This window comes from Chiloscyllium plagiosum, unplaced genomic scaffold (assembly GCF_037043375.1).
Source record: "Chiloscyllium plagiosum isolate Xiang-an unplaced genomic scaffold, Cpla_swu_hap1 HiC_scaffold_2, whole genome shotgun sequence".
Classification (NCBI taxonomy): domain Eukaryota; kingdom Metazoa; phylum Chordata; class Chondrichthyes; order Orectolobiformes; family Hemiscylliidae; genus Chiloscyllium; species Chiloscyllium plagiosum.
Genome location: NW_028270140.1, coordinates 105,828,586 through 105,834,157, shown reverse-complemented (window position 1 = coordinate 105,834,157; position 5,572 = coordinate 105,828,586).

The window sequence follows — 5,572 nt, the reverse complement described above, 5'->3', positions numbered from 1 at the left end:
ACCACCTCACTTAAAACGGTTTTTGTGAAAAACAACCCCAGTGCGCCTGTGCATGATTCACCCTGCTTCCGCCTTGAGTCGAGAGCTAGTGCCAGCTGATCAACAGCTGATTGAGGTCATTCCCCCTTAAAGCTCGTCTTTTACCTTCATCAAAGCAAACAAGTAGCACAGGGGACAAACATATAAAACATCATATTTTTATTTGCATTTAAATATATATATATAGTATCAGCTGTCGCAATATATCGTTCTGTGTTTTTTGTGTACTAACGCGATTACAAAAGGCAATTAATTCCGTCAGTTCAACGCACAAGGCGAGTATTCGAATTAGCGCCACTCCCCGGCTTGTTACAGTAGCGCATGGGTCACGTTGTATACATCTGCAGCCCTCTTGACTTGCATTATTCGTCTATGCTTTATGAATGGACTTTGAATGGTTTAGTCTGCACATTAAAATAGACATAACCGTCGTTGAAGCATAATACAAAATAATAATAACGGTTGCTGCAATAGTTGCACCCAAATAATGTTCGATGTGATTCTTCCCTCGTCAGTCTTCTGCACCTTGTCGACATCGTGTGGCCATTTCATGTAACAGCTAATTCCAAATTTACAATTAAAAAGTTAGGATCTTTTTACGTTTTTACTTAGTTTCCTTTCTACCCGGTTTAACATCGTTCGATTTATTACGGCCTTTTAACATTTCCCCGCCTTATGTTTTATCTCGTACGTATGCTATTTCTTTTACACATCTATTTTTTGAAAAGGTTCTTTAATTTACTTAGCTGAAAAATGTGTTGCTGGAAAAGCGCATCAGGTCAGGCAGCATCCAAGGAGCAGAAAGAAGGGCTTCCTGAAGAAGGGCTTACGCCCGAAACGTCGATTCTTCTCCCCCTTGGATGTTGCCTGATCTGCTGCGCTTTTTCAGCAACACATTTTTCAGCTCTGATCTCCAGCATCTGCAGTCGTCACTTTCTCCTAGTTTACTTTACTTTAGTCTTGCTTCCAAAACTTCAGCTAATGCGACAGAACAAGCAATCTATGTAGAATTGATGTATCTTCAAAAGTAGGCGAAACTGAGGACTGCAGATGCTGGAGATCAGAGTCGAGAGTGTGGTGCTGGAAAAGCACAGCAGGTCAGGCAGCATCTGAAGTGCAGGAGAACCAATGTTTCAGGTAAAACCCCATCAGGGCTTTTTCCTGATGAAAGGCTTGTGCCCGAAACATCAATTCACCTGCTCCTCGGATGCTGCCTGACCTGCTGAGCTTTTCCGGCACCATACTCTAGATTAGATTACATTACATTACAGTGTGGAAACAGGCCCTTTGGCCCAACAAGTCCACACCGACCCGCCGAAGCGCAACCCACCCATACCCCTACCCCTTACCTAACACTACGGGCAATTTAGCATAGCCAATTCACCTAACCTGCACATCTTTGGACTGTGGGAGGAAACCGGAGCACCCGGAGGAAACCCACGCAGACACGGGGAGAACATGCAAACTCCACACAGTCAGTCGCCAGAGGCGGGAATTGAACTCGGGTCTCAGGCACTGTGAGGCAGCAGTGCTGACCACTGTGCCACCGTGCCGCCCACTCTAGTATCTTTAAAAGTAGCTGCATAATGTAAATCTTTCTACAGGCTACACAATTCATCAGCGAAATGCAAAGATTGAGTTTTGACCAGTTTTTAACAAGACGTAGAAACAGGAATAAGGCCAATCAACCTCAAACCTGTTCAGACATTTAGTCTGATGCCGGCTGATTTGTATTGTTATTCCAGCTACCCTATGTGATTCCGTAATCCTCAGTTACTCCGCCTGACGAAAATCCACAAATATCAATTTTGGAATTGCCAACTGTCCAAAATTAGCAGCTTTTCAGGAGTTGCTTTTTGCAGATTCTAAATCTAGGTTGTTCCCCTTTTCACACTAGAAAAAATAATTTACTTAACTCCATCTTCTCTATCAAATCTGTTATTCACCTTCATTACCTCAATTAGACATTTGACAAATCTGAAGGAACACGTGTAACAGCATCTAGGGACAGGTTGAGTATAAAATATCTACATTGTACAATTTTCTTTCAATGGACGTGGATGTCACTGGTCCGGCCAAATATTTTTGCATATCTCTATCTTTTGTGAAGCCACCTTTTTGAACTGCAACAGTCCATGTGAATAGATACGTCCTAATGGCTGTTAAGAAGGAGGTTCTCGGATTTTGCCCTAGCAACAGTGAAGGAGTGGTGATGTATTTCCAAGTCGGGATGGTGTGTGGCTTGAAGGGAACTTTAGTCCTCCTGTATGGTGGTGCATCCAAGCAGTTTCCTCCTCTTGTCCAAGGTAGTAAAGTTTTCAGGTTTGGATCATACAGTTGAAGAAAGCCTGGTGAATTGACGCAGTTCATCTTTTACATGGTACATAGTGCTGTTACTGCATTGTTGGTGGAGGGAATGAATGTTAATGGTGATGGAAGTGTACCAATCAAGCAAGATGTTTTTATTGTTGAGTTTCTTGATTGTTGTTGGAACTTTATCCAAAGAGGTAGAGTGTATTCTATCACAGTGTTGACTTGTGCCTTGCAGGTAGTGGACAGACATTGTAGAGATAGGAAGTGACTTACTTCCCTTATAATTCCTAGGCACTAACCTGGTCTTACATTTATATGGCTGGTTCAGTTTCTTGTCAGTGGTAACCGCCAGATGTTGATAAGTGATGCAATTAGCAATGGTAATGCCATTGAATGTGAAGGAGAGATAAATTCTTTCTTGTTGGAGATGGGTATTACTTTGCAGCTGTGGGGATTGTTATTTCCCACTTATCAACCGAAACCTGCCTGTTCAAGTCTTGCTACACATGGACAGACTGCATCAGTATTTGAGGGGAGATGAATAGTCTTGAACATTGTGCAATCATCAATAAACATTCCCACTTCTGATCTTATGGTGGAAGGAAGCTCATTGACAGTGCAGCCAAAGATATTGGTCCCAGGGCATTCCTCTGGGAATTCCTTGTGGTGATATACTTGGACTGAGATGACTGGCCTATAACAGCAATTTGTGCTAGCTATGACTCCATCCAGTGAAGAATTTACCCCTTAATATCATTGATTCCAATTGTGCCAGTGCTCCTTGATGTCATACAAGGCGAAATGCAGCCTGATGTCAAAGGCAGTCACACTCGTTTTACATTTTCAGTTCAGCTCTTTGGTCTATGTTTGGACCAAGTCTGAAATGAGGCCCTGGCAAAACTTACTCTGAATGTCAGTGAGCAGATTATTGCTGAGTAAGTGCTACTTGATAGTACTGTACTATTGCTGGAATGTTGTCAGGGCCCATATCCTTTGGAGTATCCAGTACCTTCAGCTGTTTTTTGATATCATGTGGAGTGCATCAAATTGGCTGGAGACTGGCATCTGTAATGTTGTGGACCTCAGGAGGAGGCTGAGATAGATGGTCCACTTGGCACTTCTTGTTGAAAATGGTTTCAAATACTTCAGTATTGTCTTTTGCACTGTTGTACCAAACTCCTCCATGGTTAGGATGGTAATATTTGTGGAAACTCTTCTTCCTTTTAGTTGTTTAATTGACCACCACGATTCATGAATTTATGAGTTACGACTGCAGAGCATAGCAAGCAACTAACCCATTGCTATGGTATTGCTTAGTTCTGACTATTGCATGCCACTTGTGTTGCTTGACATGCAGATAATCATGTGATGTGGCTTCACCAAGTTGATAACTCATTTTTAGGTATGCTCAGTTTCTGCTGTTGGCATAGTCTCCTGCAGTCTTCATTGAACCAGGGCTAGATTCCCTGCTTTATGATAATGATAAAATGGGGAGTATGCCAGACTCTGAGGTTATAGCTTGTGGTTGAACACAGTTACATTGCTGCTGACAGACCACAGAACATTATGGATGCCCAGTTTTGAGTTACTGCATCTGTTCAAGATATCGCTTATTTAGCAAGATGGTAGTGCTATAAAAGAAAACCTTTTGATATCATAATTAAGGTTAAGCACGCAATTTTGCATTACTACACTTGTAAATCAGAGGAAAAGACTGGGCTACTAATCGACACAATGAATAAAAACTTCACTATGACTGTTGAGAACTTCAATCAGTTTGAAAATTTGTTAATAAAATGCTATTTTAAGTAAAATGACCATGTAGCTAACAATTATAACATCTATAACAATGACAACTATATTGAGATACTGCCCTATCCAGCAGGAGGACTAAAGTATGTAACAACATCACATGTCTGATTGAAGCAGTGCTTCTGATTGATTTCCAGTTCCGGTTCTCAAGAGCAACTAGGGATGGACAACTGGCCCAACCAGTGAGATTTACACATCATAAATAATGTTTATTTTATCTTAAATATTCAATCGAAACCAACTATGCTGAATGTGAAATGTCATTTATAACCCTGATACTAGACCCCACCTTGTGACCAGGACTTTGGAATTTTGTTTATCCTGTCTACAATCTTTATCCATTCATAATCTGTGTTAAACCACTTGGCTTTTGTCTGTTTTAATTATGATTAAGTGTGTGTTTATTTTTGAGGTTTTGAAAGGATATTGTTTAAGTTGCACACATTAGAAGTCCTTTTTTTTCACTGCTCTTATTAAAAGATAACTGAGCTACAATATATTTTTTTTCTCTCTCTCTATTACAGAATAAGCCTGGTTTGTATATCTTTTGTCCTGAGTAGTAGTCCATCAGGCAAATTGATTATTTGACATTTTGGGATAGATTGTTTGTACAGTGGGGCAAGTATATCGGCAAGTATATCCTTTGGTAAGGATATTTGATATCTTCAGGGATGCTTGAGGACATTCCAAAATTATTTATGCTGTCTCTGTTGAGAACCTCCTGACATGACTTTTCTCTGACCAGAGCTGTTGCTTCAGGAAGGTAAAAACAATGAGTGCAGATGCTGGAAACCAGATTCTGGATCAATGGTGCTGGAAGAGCAGTCTGGTGTCAGTTTTACAAATTACATGTCCTATCCCCCATAGCTGGTTTTTGATTGATTGAATTTAAAAACATGTTTAAAACCATGCATGGGATGTTGATGTCACTGGCTGGGCAAACATGTATTGTCCATGCCTAATTGCCATTGAGGTCAGGAGCTGAGAGATTCTGATTGAAAGAAAACTGAGTAAAGCTGAGCAGGTTGCTTTTTAGCATTGACAATGACCCCTTCCATCATTTTACTGGTAAATGCACTTAGACTGATAAGGCAGTAAACGGCTATTTTGGATTTGTCCTGCTTTTCATAAAAAAGGACACAATGAGGTAATTTTCCACATGGCAAGAAGGATGCCAATGTTGTAGCTGCACTGAAACAACTTGGCTCGGGGTTTAGGCAAGTTCTGGAACATGTTCTTCAGTATTATCACTTTAATGTTGTCAGGGCCAGTATCCTTTGCAGTATCCAGTTGCTTCTTGATATCACATGGAGCGAACCACATTGGCTGAAAAGTGGTACCTGTGATGCTAAGGACATCTGGAGGAAAGCCAAGGTGAATAATCCATTTGGCACTTGTGGTTGAAAAT